This window comes from Rattus norvegicus, chromosome 4, assembly GCF_036323735.1.
Source record: "Rattus norvegicus strain BN/NHsdMcwi chromosome 4, GRCr8, whole genome shotgun sequence".
Lineage (NCBI taxonomy): Eukaryota > Metazoa > Chordata > Mammalia > Rodentia > Muridae > Rattus > Rattus norvegicus.
Genome location: NC_086022.1, coordinates 123,062,443 through 123,077,356, shown reverse-complemented (window position 1 = coordinate 123,077,356; position 14,914 = coordinate 123,062,443). Strand labels below are relative to the sequence as shown.

The window sequence follows — 14,914 nt, the reverse complement described above, 5'->3', positions numbered from 1 at the left end:
AGTTGGCTGATTTCACCATGCTAGGGGAGGGGCACATGAGGTGTGTGTCACTGAGGGTCCATGTAAAGAAAGTGTGGGTCTCAGTGTGGTGCTACTCAGGTAGTGGGACTTTTAAGAGGTGGGATCTGAAGGCCAGTGGCACGGCTCAGTCGGTCAAGGTGCTTTCTGCCAAGCCTCCTAGCTAGAGTTCCTAAGCAGAGGAGCCCACATGGCAGAGGAAGAAAACTGACACTGATTCCCACAAGTTATCCTCTGACCTACCATAATGATGGACACACATACAGTAAGACAGACAGGGTCTTTTTAAAAAGATATGGGCACCTCACCCCACCTCCTGTGAGCGCACCCACACAGTGTCCTGTGAGTGGACACTATCCACCAAGATGTCATCACTAGAATCAAGTTCAAGCTGACAACATGCCCTTAACTCCTAAATCCCAGAACTTCCAGCTACGTAAATGCTTTTTCTTTAAGGTGCCCAGTCTTGGGTGTTCTGTCACACTAACAGCACACTGGTCAATGTCGTCTCCGAGCATCCACAAGAAGGCCCTGGCTACCGGACTAATGCTGTGCTAACCCCTTGGTTCTGTACTTTCCCAGGGTCAGCCAGGTCAGTGGCACCCCACCCAGGCTGGAAGGCACTTCTTACACTGAGGTCTACATGGTAAGGACCATGAAGACACGGCTTCAATAGGAGGAAGTCAAGTGGCTCTGACAGGAAGTAAGTAGTGTGAGAGGGATGATGGACAGAGTGATGTAGCGGCTGGATCATTCTTCACTTGTGGCTGAGCCCACACCCTTGCCCCATGACTTTATAGCCTTTCTGATAAGACTCAGAACCCCCTCCTTCAGCCTGGCTGATCTGTGGCAGATGAAGTGGGTGGACGCTGAGTTCTGAGCTCTCCGGTCCTTGCAGCTCCCCCTTTCACCTTAACACCTGTGTGTCCCCGCTCAGCCTAACCGACTGAAGAGCCCAGAAGAGAGCCCCACCCTGGCCGGCCTGGGCCAGCCTACATGCTACCAACTCTTGAGCAAGTCGGAAACCCAGACCACAGAACAGTGAGCAGACACTCAAGGGCTCAGCTGGCTGGCTGATCCGTCAGAAATGGCGTCTGCGGCTTCAGGCCCTGAGATTATGGGTAGTTTGTTACACAGCTGTACAAACTGATACAAACAGAAATTATCCACAATCCCGTGTTTGTTCATTTTCTTAGTGCTGCAATGAATGCCCAACAAAACCTAGTTAAGAAAGAAAGGGTTTGCTCAGGGTTTGAGGGCACGGTCCATGGCAGCAGGGCTGTGAGAAAGTCACATTACTTTCATAGCCAGGAAGCAGAAGGAGACGATGTCAGGGCTGAGCTCCTGGACCCTGACCACTGGATGATGTCACCCACAGTCAGGCCGAGTCTTCATACCTCGGTTAACCCAATCTAGAAATTCCCCATCAGGAATGCCTAGAGGTTTGTCTCCTACAAGATCCTAGAGCCTGTCAGGTTGACAATCTGTACTAACCACCACATTTCCTGAGCTACGTGGAGGGAGGAAAGAGCAGTGAGCATTAAACAGCTCCAGACAGAGCCAAGAGCTCCAGGCAGAAGGGAGGGACTCCGGTCTCTGTCCTGAACCAGCAGCAGGAGACAGAGGGGAACTGCCCCCAGCATCACCCAACTGATTATTAGCCCTCCCTGTCCAGGTGCAGCCCCTCTCTCCCACCTACTCAGCTTCCTCTACTCTGCCCACCCAGCACGGATCCTTCCTGGTTACTAAGGAGGCCCACACAATCTTGCTTCGCTGGGACGATTCTGCTACCTCTCTCCGTCCCAGGTCATGTTCAGGCTTTGACTTCAAAGAAGCCCTCCTTGGTGTTCTGCCAACCTCGTGGTACCCTGGAGGATGTCACTGCTACCACAAGTGACACAGGAGGCTATGGCTTCAGTGGCATGTGCACTATGCTTCAGTTCTGTTGGTCTGTTAACTACTCTAGAATGCCTGTGTCCTGGTCAATTGAGACTGCTATTGAACACACACACACACACACACACACACATACTCTGCAGGGGCTGGGGTTAGGTATCTTATAAACAAAAGGGAGTTAAGACTACCAGTTCAGCAAGCTGAGAACTCTAAGGGAAAGGTGTTAGCTTCTGCCTGGTTCATGAGTGTGTGTGTGTGTGTGTGTGTGTGTGTGTGTGTGTGTGTGTGTGTAGGGCAACCCTTTGCTCTGACCCCACAAAGTAGGAGGAGGTAAGTCAGCCCTCTGTCCTCTTCCATTCCCCAGGGCCCTACCTTCAAGACCCAGTGGACTCCTACAAGCCTACCTCCCAAAACCTCCACTCAGAGACCAGGGCTCTAGTGTGTGAGTCTGGGGACAGGAATATGCAGTCTACAGCAATTTATCAAACACATTCAACTGAGCACATGTAGGCCAAGCCGACTGTGAAGCAATGTTTCCTTTGAAGATAAATTTGTTTTCTGCAACTGCATCTGCCATCTGGGATGCTGAAGGTGGTACACAGCCATCAGATGCCCAGGTACAGTACAGAGCACCCGTGCAGAAGATGGCTGGAAGCGAGAAGAGGAGGTGGTGAGCACCTCTAACCCCAGCTCTTGAGAGGCAGAGGCAGGAGGATCACTGCAAGTTGGAAGCCAGCTAGGACTTCCACAGGCAACACAGGACTGCCAAAGGAGGAGGAGGAGGGGAGAAGGGAAGAGGAAGGGAGAGGAGGAGGAAGGAGAGGAGTGGAGAGGGTGCTCTGGTCCAGGACCTCCGACAGGCTACCCTCCAGGAAGAAAGGCAGAAGTCTACGCTTCAGAGGCTGGGGGACAGTGGGAGCTTCCAGGTCATGTGATGAGTAAGAGAGACTCAGCCAGGGCCCAGAGAGGTTAGTCCTTAAGGCCTAGCCCGACTCAGCATAACCAAGACAGAAGTTAGAGTAAACTTAGAGTCTTTTTAAATCCCAGGAGGCCATGGAGATGGCCCAGCGGAAGCCCAGGTTTCCCCAGATGCTCAAGGGCAGGAGCTCATATATACGTCAGAGCACAGTTCGCTCTAGGGCTGTTCAGGAAAGCCTCAGAGACCTTAGGCTGTTCCAGCCATGCCAGCCTGTGGGAATGGTTGGTGCGGGCTAAGAAGGAGGTGTGATGGCAACACAGGGAGGGGAGGTCTGTCTACCCAGAAAGCAACAGATAGCTATCGTTCCATTCTGGACGTTTAAAAACGATGTGAACATAAGCCAGCAAAACAAGAGGCAAGGAGCACTCCTCACTCCCAAGAGGCAAAATCAAAGGAAGTTGTTGTAAGTACAGTGAAAGAACAGAGATGAGCAGAGCCAGGAAGCACAGAACATTCCAGAAGCCGGAGCAGATAGAATTAGTGAGCAGTTCAGTCCACCATCATGGAACAGAATGCAAGACAGCACGTCACTGAACAGAGGCACCGAGAGTGATATGCTCTAACTGGAAGCTTCTCAGACAGGGTATGAAAGTGTCTTCTGCTCAGACTATCTCATAGAGGTGGGGGGAGGGGAGGAGGAAGAGGGGGAAGTGGAGGAGGGGAGGAGAGGGCAAGGGAGGGGAGGGGAGGGGAGGAGGAAAGCAGAAAACAGAAGCTGGTGGTCATGGTCAGCAGGAGTCAGAAGGTCAGCTCAGAAGCAAAGCCGTGGCAGCTGCCTCCTGAACACCCAGTCTCTTCTTTCCCAATATGGAAGCCTCCCCTTAGGACCCACTACATCCCCACCCCCCTCCCAACCCCTCGTAATGTGACTAGGTCCTTAGGCCTTTGTGTGTGTGTGTGTGTGTGTGTGTGTGTGTGTGTGTGTGTGTGTGTCTGTGTGTGTATAAGTTTGTGTGTGCCTCTGTGTGTGTGTGTCTGTAAGTGTGTGTGTGTGTCTCTGTGTGTAAGTGTCTGTGTGTGTGTGTCTGTGTGTGTGTCTGTGTGTGTAAGTGTCTGTGTGTGTGTGTAAGTTTGTGTGTGTGTGTGTGTGTGTGTGTGTGTGTGTGTGTGTGTGTACGTGCGTGCTCATGCCTATTTCAGGTGTCTTAAGGTTTTCATTGCTGTGAACAGACATTATGACCAAAGCAACTCTTACAAAAGACAATATTTATTGGGGCTGGCTTACTGGTTCTGAGGTTCAACCCATTATCATCAAGGAAGAAAGCACGGCACTGGAGAAAGAGCTGAGAGTTCTACATCTTCATCCCAAAGAAGCAAGGAACAGACTGTGTTCCAGGTGGCTAGGAGGAGGGTCTCAAAGCCCACTCCAACAGTGACACACTTCCTCCAACGAGGCCACACCTACTAATAGTGCCATTCCTAGGCCAAGCATATTCACACCACCACACCAGGGGTCTACATTCTCTACCCTCACATACCAACACACACACACACACACACACACACACACACACAGAGAGAGAGAGAGAGAGAGAGAGAGAGAGAGAGAGAGAACGCTCTGCTCAGTGATGAGATTACCATGATCCTGGCTTTTATATGGGCGCTAGGGACAGGAACTCAGGTCCTCATACTTGTAAGACAAACACTTTACCCTTAACTGTTGGCCTTTTTTTCTTTTCTTTTCTTTTCATTTTCTTTTTTTTTTTTTTTTTTGAGCTATGGGGGAGGCTGGGCAAGGTCCTTGTGGACAGCTGGCTTCAGCATCGAATGGTCAAGAGGACATTGCCACTAAAACATGAATTTATTTTATGTCATCTGTCCTCTACCAGGGTAAAAATTGTCAGAATGTCCCCACCTCTGACTGGCAGAACAAAGACTCATGTAGGAGATCCTGAAAAAGGGAAGACATGGAAAGCCCATGCTGTGCACCAGGTGAGGAGCACAGACAGCTACAGCAGAGGGACCTACATGGTCCAGCAACATAACCAGCTCACACAGTTCACTTTTCACTCCCCTCCCTCTCTTCCTCCTTCCCTCCCTCTTTCCCTCCCTCTTTCCCTTCCTCTCTTCCTCCTTCCCTCCCTTTTTCCCTCCCTCTTTCCCTCCCTCCTTCCCTCTTTCCCTTCCTCTCTCCCTCTCTCCCTCCCTCCCTCTTTCCCTTCCTCTCTTTCTCCTTCCCTTCCTTTCTCCCTCCCTCTTTTTCTCCCTCCCTCCTTCTTTCCCTTCTTCTCTCCCTCCTTCCCTCCCTTTCTCCTTCCCTTCCTCTCTCCCTCTTTCCCTCCCTCCCTTCCTCTTTACCTCCCTCCCTCTCTCCCTCCCTCCCTCTCATTTCTCTGTCTCTCCCCATCTCCAGGGTTGCCTAACCCCAAGGCTGATGCTGGCTTCACATCTGTCCAGATGTGCACAGCGATTCCTCAAGCACTCCCTGTACCTGGTCATTTTGTTTACAAAGGGGCTTCTTGTTAGAATTTCCATGATGATGCCCCCTGAGAGGCTCCCTCTGCCTGGGCTTTGGCATGGAAAAATAAGTCCCCTGGTTGATAGGGTTGAGTGGCCAGTGGGGACATAGGTCAGTTAAGATGCTGCTATCCCAACCTGCCCAGGGATCTCTCGGGCAGATGGCCTTACAGAGGCAAAGGGAACATGGGAATGCTGTCAGGGGTGAGTGAGCCGCAGAGATGTCAATGAGCTGAGATGCTGGAGGACTGATGTGGTGCTTTGCAGAGCCATGCCCTTCCGTGCTTTCACTCTCACACTCATGAAAGCCTAGATGTGGCCTTGTCTAGAAAAGTCGAGGTCTTGCCCATCTTCACCTCCCACTGGGATCCTGTTTCCAAAGAAAACCGAGATGCCCTCACCTCAGGGCCTTTGCACTTGCTGTTCCAGCCATCTACAGTGCAAGGTCTCAGCTGGCCACCCATGGGATTCCCATCTGCTTCTGCACCATGCAGCAGCACCTGTGGAGATGCACCCAGACTACAGTCCTGCTAACTCCACACTCCCATTTTCTGTCAGCTTCACTCATTGCATCACCAAACTCTAAATTCCATGAGGATGAGGGTTTCATCTGCTGTCTCCAGCGCGTAGAGCCGTGCATTCGGTAACTTATCGGTAAGTACTACTGATAGAGCAAGATGGATGGATGGATGGATGGGTGGGTGGGTGGGTGGGTGGGTGGGTGGGTGGGTGGGTGGGTTGGTAGATGGGTGAGTGGATGAGTAGATGGGTGGATGGATGGATGGACGGACGGACGGACAGATGGATAGGTTTGTAGATGGGTGAGTGGATGAGTAGATGGGTGGATGGATGAGTAGATAGATGGGTGTGTGGGTGGATGGGTAAGTGGTTGGTGTGTGGATCAGTGTTCTGTCAGTGTGAGAAGCTACCTGAGAAGGCTTATAAGGAGGGGAGGTTTGCATTGGTTCTCATTTAATTTGTCCCACTCTTTAGAAGTATGGCAAAATAGTTTGTCTCCATGAAGGAGACAACTGTTAACCTGTGGCAGGCAAAAGAGAAAGAAGAGGAGGAAGAGTCCAGAGATAAAATATCTCCTTCAGTGGCATTCCCCTGATGATCTGTGTGTCATCAGCTAAAAACCACCAGGAGAGATTCCCCAGCATTTCAGATCTCATCCTACCAATCAGGTCAGCAGCCCAGGGGTTCATTGGGTGGGGAGGTGTCCTGCCTGGGCTGTGTGGCTGCCTTTTGGCTCACTGGTTCCTTACCCACTCTGCTCCGGCACAGGGTGGCTCTCCCTCTGGTCTATTCCACTCTCATTTTCTCGGTTGCCCTCAAGTCTTCTCTGCATCCCTTGGGATGCTCCTGTCTCACCTCAAGCCCACCACAGCCAGGATCACAATTGGCACAGAGCTTGGGGAGGGGAAAGGAAGCCTGGCTGGGAAACCAAGCCACTCCTCTCTGCCCCTGGGGTCTGTGAGGAGTGACTGCAGGCAAACCTCAGCTGTGACTCCAGGAAGCCAAGCAGACAGGGGATTAGCCTCAACAAAACTCAGAGCCTTGGAGCTAAATTCAAATCAAATATAGTTTTTGATGTTAATTCAAGGAGTCTAGGAAAAAGAGCTGAGGGATTTGCTTCTGGAAATTGTATCAGAAGATGAAGGAATTGTATCTGCTTCGAGTCACAAGAAGAGAGTGATTTGGGGATCAGGAAGAATCCACTCTGAGCAGCTTCCCTTTCCTGTGGTGTAGGTAGCACCAATCTCTGCTGCCATGGTGACAGGCTGGCACCAAATGCCAGCATGGAGAGGAGCCAGCCCTCCTCCCCTCAAAGTGCAGCTACTGGGTCTCCAGAAGCAAGAGCCAGCCACCGTGACTGGACAGACAAGTAAAACAGGAGCCCCTGTCCACGGAACACAACATCCAAAGGTGCCCTCATGAACATCTGAAACCCTCAGTAACTCCGGCACGACTCTCTCAGCTCACAGTCTCCTGCCTCAACTTCCCTCCACTCTAGTTTTTTGTTCGTTTGTTTGTTTGTTTTTAATGGTGGCTTCAAATAACAAACGTAGATTTAGTGACATTGGGTCAGGGGTCAGGCACTCAGGAAGGGTGAGCCAGTGGTCTGGAGCCCTGGCTGCTGGTGTAGCTGGTGGCTGAAATGACTGATCAGACATCTGTGTTAGTCAGCTCCCCATCACTGTGACAAAGTACCTGAGGCTCACGGCTTTGTGTATTTCAGTCCACAGTCTGCTGGCTCCACTGTCTTTGTGCCATGGTAATGAAAGCATGTCACAGCAGGAGCTGGCGGCAGAGAGGCTGTTCACCTCACTGCTGCACAGAGGCAAAGAGAAATGGCGGGGTCGCACTATCCCCCTTTGGAACGTGCACAGTAACTTTCTTCCAGGAGGTCTTATAGGCCTCATCACCTCCCCTCACTCGGAGGTTGGGGCCCATCCTTTAGCACCCTTGGCCTCATTTTGGGGAGCACTCATTATGCAAACCTTCACAACAGCAGCAGCATCTCTCCTCCTGTAGGCACGGGGCTTCTCTGGGTGGGCCAGCTTGGCTTTCCTCACAAAATGTGGCTTGGAGAAGCCCAAGTGCTGACCCCCAGCAACTCAGGAAAGTGCCCTGCCTGAGGCAGGAGTCTTGTGGCTTTCTAGGTCATGATGGTGTCACAACAGAAGAGAGGTCAGCTCCCATCCCTAGACAGGAGAGTGGCAGTGTTCTGAAGGAACCCAAGGGGTCCAAGGCACAGAAAATGTCTTTGAGGACATAACACGTTCACCCTGGGGGAAAGGAGAAAGAATTTCTGCACACTTTCTAGCTCAGCTAGAGAACGGGGCCTGCTCTGAAGGGAAATAACCATGGCACAGGCTGTGTTCTAAGAATTCAGAAGTCAACCTTTCCCCAGCCCAAGAAAATATGCACATATGAATGTGCAAACAACTGCCTAGAACCATGTTTTCCAGAACATTCCATCGCACAAGCATGCTTAACATCTCTCCTGACCATTACAAAAGTGGCTACTAACTCACCCTTTGGAATACAGCAAGGAACAGCTTGTCAACACCACTTTTATAAGCCTGAGCACAGCTTTAGACAGCTATGAGTGGCTAACAGCTTCCACAGCCACCAGGCTGGGCCTGGGGCTGAACATTATGCAAAACAGTGGCTGGAAGGGAAATTCTTAAAGTGCTTGCTGTGAAGCAGCAGAACCTTGGCTTTGATCCCCAGGACCCACAAGAAAACCAGTGTGAGGCTGGAAAGACAGCTCATCAGTTAAAGGCACTGACTGTTCTTCCAGAGGAGCCAGACTTGGCTCCAAGTCCCTACATGGTGGCTCACAAGCACCTGTAACTCCAGTTCCGGGGATCCAATGCCCTCTCCTGACCACCGTGGGTACTGCACACACATAGTGCACACACAGGCAGGGAAACACTCCTGCATATAGAATGAAGTAAATCTTTAAAGAAAAGACAATCTATCAAAAGCAATGCTTTACATAAGATATAAAATCTAAGACACTAGAGAAGGGAGGGGCTCACTCTCACCGGCAGTTGAGGATGAAAAGTGCCCAGAAAAAGGAAAACGCTAAGACAGTCAGACACCTCATTTGAGCAGAGCTTCAGAGCTCAGCGGAGAGGCTGAGAGTCGGGGAAGATGGTGAGGTGTCCAACCCGGAGCTGCAGGATGATGCTAAGCCGTCAATCTGCTGATCAACATCCAAATCGAATTTCTGATCAAAATTTTTTTAAAAAGAGAACTTGACAAAAGTATTCGAAATATGAACAGATTCATCAACGAGACCGAGTGGAGGGGCCAGAAACTGGCCCACGAACATCAGTGTTTAATAGCTGGTGAAGATGGCAAGAAACCTGGGGGAGATATGGACTGTTTAACACATGGTGAAGGGAGACAGAGATTTGGGGAAAATAAAGCTAAATCTTTCTCATACTTAAAAAAAAATCCCAAAGCATTAAAATTCAAATGTCAGAAATGAATCTAAAAATGTAATAGAAGAAAACGTGGGTGATTTTTTTTTAAATCTTGGTGTGAAAAAAGTCTTTCTAAGCATGACATAAAACCCAGAAGCCAGCATGGAAAGGACTGACAGATTTGACTATGGAAAAGTGCAAGGGTTCAGGTCAGCAAACACCCATCTAACAAGATAAAAGACCCTGATAGGAAAACAATAGCAACAAGTTAGGAGCCATGGAGGAAGGCGGTCACACGACACTAGAAAGCCAGACAAGGTGGAGGGTCGGGGGATTTACTAGAGATAGGCTCGTGCCACCCATAAACAGGCACAGGAAGTGAACCACTACAAATGGCAACAAAAGTGAGCAGAGTGAAGACTGTCACGTTCACCTCCCATTGGAGAAAAACACCCAAACGGAGTGCTCCCTGCCTCAAAGGAGCGAGCCACGGTGGACTGGAAACAGAGAAGGTGCCTCTGTGAGCCGTTTGGGGACAACTACTGTCATGTCGCTTTCAAAGCCTTTTCCTGGCAGTTTTGCCTCTAGTATCATCTTCCATTCCTAGTTCTCAAAGCTCGATGTGGAGAGCAGGGTGCCATGCCCTCCCCCCTTATATTACATTTGTACACACAACCAAAGGTCAGATGGCAGCGACTGGATGACCCACTGAGGTGCGTGAGCCTACAGAAGGTGAGGACATGCTGGTAAGTAGGCTGGGACAGTGTGCAACTCGCTGTCAAGAGAAGCAGGGCAAGCACCTCTACATCACTGTTATGTCTCCTCTTCTGTATTTCCTGCTCTTGGGAGCCACTCCTGCCCAGGGGGTTTGAATGAGAAATGTTCCCCATACTCTTACATATGTGAACCCTTGGCCTCTGGTTGGTTCTCTTGGGGGAATTATGGAACCTTTGTGAAGTGGAGCATTGTTGGAGGAAGCCACTGCTGCCTTGAGTTTAGGGTTCTCAACCTGCAGGTCTTGATCCCTTGGGGTCAAACAACCTTTTCTTGGCGGTCGCCAAAAACCAATGGAAAACACAGGCATTTACATGACAGTTTATAACAGTAGCAAACTTACAGTTATGAAGTAGCAGTGAAAATAAGTTTACAGTTGGGAGTCACCACAGCATTAGGGAGACTGAGATCGGCTGGTTTTGAGCTTCCTTCCATTTCCGGCTCCACCACTCTGCTTTCTGTGCGCGGTTCAATATATGATCTCTCAGCTTCCTGTTCCCGTGGTCTGCTGTCCGAACTCTCCTGCTTTTGGACTTTCTCTGGAACTGTAAGCCAAAATAAACTTTTCCATAAGTTGTTTTGGTTGCAGTGCCAGAAAGTAACTGATACACCAGCCTTCCCCCTCTGTTCTGTATTATATAATCCCAGTCACCTCTTGGCAATCTTAGGGCTCCCCAGCTCTGAGTAGCCCAGGTTTAAGTTGTGCTTCCCTGCCCTTGCTATGTCCCACCTCTGTTTTTTCCTGCCAGAGGCTGGCTGGCTTTAACACTAACAGGTCCTTTGTCCCGTTCTCCCCCACCATCCTGGTATTGTCTTGTTAGCACCCATCATAACTTAGGGGGTTTTGTTTGTTTTGTTTTAATTTCTAGAGATAGGACCCTATGTAACCTTGGCTGGCTTTGAACTTGCTACTTAGCTGACGATAACCTTGAACTTCTGAACCTGCTCTCTCTACTCCTGGCTACTGGGATTACAGTTGTGTACCACCAACTCACTTTATTCCCTTGTTTAGTTGCTCACTTTTCTCCTAGTAAACTTCCATGAGGGCTAGAGTTGTGTCAGACTTACCACCCTCAGGGATATTGGAAAACCCATGCTCTGATGGAGACCATTGGTAACAGAATGAAGTTGCTGATGGCTGTTTGAGAGCCTCTCCACACCAGCCCGGTGCTGCATAAGGACACCTAACACAAATAGGGCCTGGTATGTGGCAGCTCATCACAGCTGGAAAATACGCCCCAGTCTTTAAGCCTGAGGACCCGATACCATGAGGACAGAGAAGGTGGCCTGGGAGCTGCATGCTTATGATCTGGGTGACCATGACCTCCCTGACACAAAGAGGGTCTCTTAGAGCTGCCAAGCTTCCCATTGTTTCTCCAGGACCTAATGGAGGCCGTGCCTTATGACAGTTGACTGTGGTTGAGCTTCCTTCCATACGGCTCATAGGACTGCGAAGGAATGTCACCGTCTACCTGATGCCCTGCTGTAGTGTGCTAGTCAAGGCCCTGAGTGAGCCTCCTAAAGGATCTCCCCAAAGCCTTCAGTGTGTGGCCTTGTCCTGTGACTGACCTACACAGACATGTCAAGTCCAGCTCATTCCTTACCAAGGGCAGCTGTGTGCCGCAGCAGTCACAGAGGCTGCCATTGCTCCAGCACAGCTCAGCTATCTACTTCCTCCTGGCGCAAGCCTGCCTCTGGGCTCTGCCGCAGCATTCGGGCCTACGCCACACCCAAAATGTCTAAAGTTCTTGGCTTCTTGTCTCGGAACCGTGGAAACGCTGCTGGAAGACCCCTCGTCTTGGCCCCTCCACTACAGATGAATTGGCCGCATCTTTTCCTTTCCAGTTGGGCACACGGGGCTTGCCTCTCCGGCAGCCATGCCAGAGCCACTCCCCACCCCGACCCAGAAGGTGTAAGCAGATTTCTCACCGTCTGCCACTGCTCATTGTTGGAGGGAAGCACCAACCCCCGGCATTTGTTTGAAGGAAATTAGATCCTCACCTCCCCACTAATGAAGCCAGGCTGTGCAAACAGGGAGGCGAGGCGGCAGGCTGCCTGTCTTTCTGGCGGGTGGTGGCCCAGAAGTTGGCGCCCCAGGTGTCTCCCGGCATGCACGACTGACAGAAGCAACCCACGCCAAGCTGGCTCACGACTTCCCCAGGTGACACATCTTAGTGGGTGTGTATCCCAGCCCAGAGCTGTGAGCAGCAACCTTCCTGGCAGTGCTCTGGGCAGAGAACCCCAGCTTAAGAGAGGTCGAGGTCTCTCTCCACCACAGGCACCTAGGCTCCATTCTCAGGTCCTCCTCCTCCTCCTCCTCCTCCTCCTCCTCCTCCTCCTCCTCCTCCTCCTCCTCCTCCTCCTCCTCCTCCTCCTCTTCCCCCCCTCCCCCTCCTCCTCTTCCTCCTCCTCTTCTTCCCTACCTGGTACAGAGCCACTGTGGGCACATAAATCTTTTAAAGTTTCATTTTAATTGAGCTATAACTCTGTAACATAACACTTTCCATTTTTAAAATGGACATGCCAACGGTTTCTAGAACATTCACTTCTTTTAATCACACCCAAAGAAACTTTGTAATTCTAAGTCGTTCCCCCACGCCATTCCTCCAGCTCACAGAAGTCACTAGCTCTCCCTCTGTGGAACTGCTGCCCTACCAACAGAGTCACATGGTGCCTGATCTCTCCTGACCGGTTTTCCACTCAGCACAATGTTTTAAAGATCAATCCTTCCAGAAACATGTTCTTCAGTCCTTCCATTAGATGTGTGAGCCACATTTGGCTTGTCCCCACTTCTGGGCTGTTATGAATAATACCCCCATGAATACTCATAGACTGATCTGTGGGGACATGTTGTACCCAGGGCTGCAATGTGGTGCTTCTAAAGTTTGCATTTTGACAAATCACTGGGCCACTTTGGAAAGTGACCCACCTATCTGAGTAGCAGCATGTCTGGCTTTGGCTTCTCCAAATTTGACTTAACCTTGTTATTTCCTGACTCCCATCCTGAGGTTTAGGCTTGCATCATTTCTCCGATGGCCAATGAAGTTGAACAAGTTTTCTTTCTCCTGCACTTACTAGCCATGCACGTGTCACCTTTGGAAAACTGTAGTTATCCATTTTGGATTGGGCAACTCACCCTTTTTTTTTCTTTTATGTCGAAGTAGTTCTTTATAGACTCTGAATAGCAGACTGTAAAATCTGACCTGGCCTTTGAAGCACCTTCTCACTTCTTTATGCAAAGTGAGTTTCTACATTTGACAAAATCTAGTTTACTCATCCTTTTAATTTTTTTATTTTTATTAATTCTTTGTGGATTTCACATCATGCACCCCAATCCCACTCATCTCCCCATCCCTCCATATCCACCCTCCACCCTTGCAACCTTCCCCCAAAGAAAACAAAAATATGAAAACAAATAAATAAATAAATACAAAAATATCTTGCTGTGGGAACAGTGGTGTGTCCCACAGTATACCCTTTTACCAATCAGCTTTACTTGCACATGCTCATTACAGTGAGTCATTGGTCTGGTTCAAGGCCTCTGGCTTCTGCTACATTATCAATCCTGGATCCTCACCAGAACTCTTCTCAGATATCCTGTTGCTGCCCTGAGTCATGGAGATCCTTCACTATGGTTATGCAGGACGACCCCTTCACATGCTCTAGCAGCTCACAGATGGGGTAGACATTGGGGTGGGCCAACTCAAAGCCCTGGATCTGGGCCTGGGTGTTGGCTCTCCTGTACCTGCACTACCAGGGCCAGCTCTCCCACTTTTCCCAGGTGAGGGGCAGGGCCAGTTCTCCTGCTGTAACAGCCAGCAGGGGGTGGTACCGCCTCTCCTGTGCTCACACCATTGGGGCCAGTTCTACCATTAATGGCAATTCTCCCACACCCACACCACCAGGGCTAGTTCTCCCACACTGCCCAGATATGGTGGAGGAGGAGAGACAAGATGGGGAGGGAGAAGGCAATCACACAACTTTCCTGCCCACCATAGGCAGCAAGGGGTGGGGGTGGGGAGGCACTTCTCCTGAGTTTACACCCTCAAGGCAGGGTCAGCTCTCCCAGGTTTCCCAGGTGAGGGCTGGGGCTATCTCTTTTATGGGGCCTAGGCAAGGGGTACCACAGCTCTTAAGTTCCACAGCTGGTGAAGGGTGGGACCAATTCTGCACAGCACTCAAATATCAAAGCAACCCTGGAGATGGCCCAGACTACAAACATCCACATTGCTTTTGGTAATAACATGGACCACAGACCTCAGCACCGACCCCTGCCCTCAGTGGCAGCACAGGCTAGGATGTCACCACGGCCTCAGATGACAGCACAGTCTCCTCACATCAGGCTATTCCTCACCATCATCATGTCCCCAGTTCCTCCTCTCTTCACAGTGTACAAACTGCTCTGCTTCTCTTTCTCTCCCATCTTTCCACCACACATTTGATCATCAAAGTGGTGCCCACCCACCCATCTCCCTGTGTCAGTGGGTGTACCCCTAAGCGTCTTCCACACTCTTGCCTGTCACAACCGGTTTATTCATTTCTAAGCCAGGCATGGTGGTACACATCTCTAATCCCAGCACTCAGGACATAGAGGTAGCAGATCTTTGTGAGTTCGAGGTTAGCCTGTATCACAAAGCAAGTCCCGTGACAGTCAGAGCTACTAAGGAAGACCTTACCTCAAAGAAATTCATTCTTTCTATATTGATGTGGTTTGCTGCCCTTCCAAACAAACCATGGGAACGTGGACTCAAGCCAGGACACACCCAGGGTAACAGGCTTTGTCCCTCAGAACCTTCTACCTGCAACCCATCCGGACTCACTCTTTGCACATGACATGAGGTAGGTAGGG

At 50.4% G+C, this 14,914-nt stretch overlaps 1 long non-coding RNA gene across 1 annotated transcript; it reads left to right on the top strand.

Annotated features, from left to right (window-relative positions):
- Positions 1 to 3,197: 3,197 nt before the first annotated feature.
- LOC102555094 (uncharacterized) lies at positions 3,198 to 13,546 on the top strand. The gene is made up of 4 exons (XR_001837635.3): positions 3,198 to 3,476; positions 4,723 to 4,825; positions 5,909 to 6,004; positions 6,344 to 13,546. It is a non-coding gene; the product is annotated as an uncharacterized LOC102555094 (long non-coding RNA).
- The last annotated feature ends 1,368 nt before the right edge of the window (positions 13,547 to 14,914 follow it).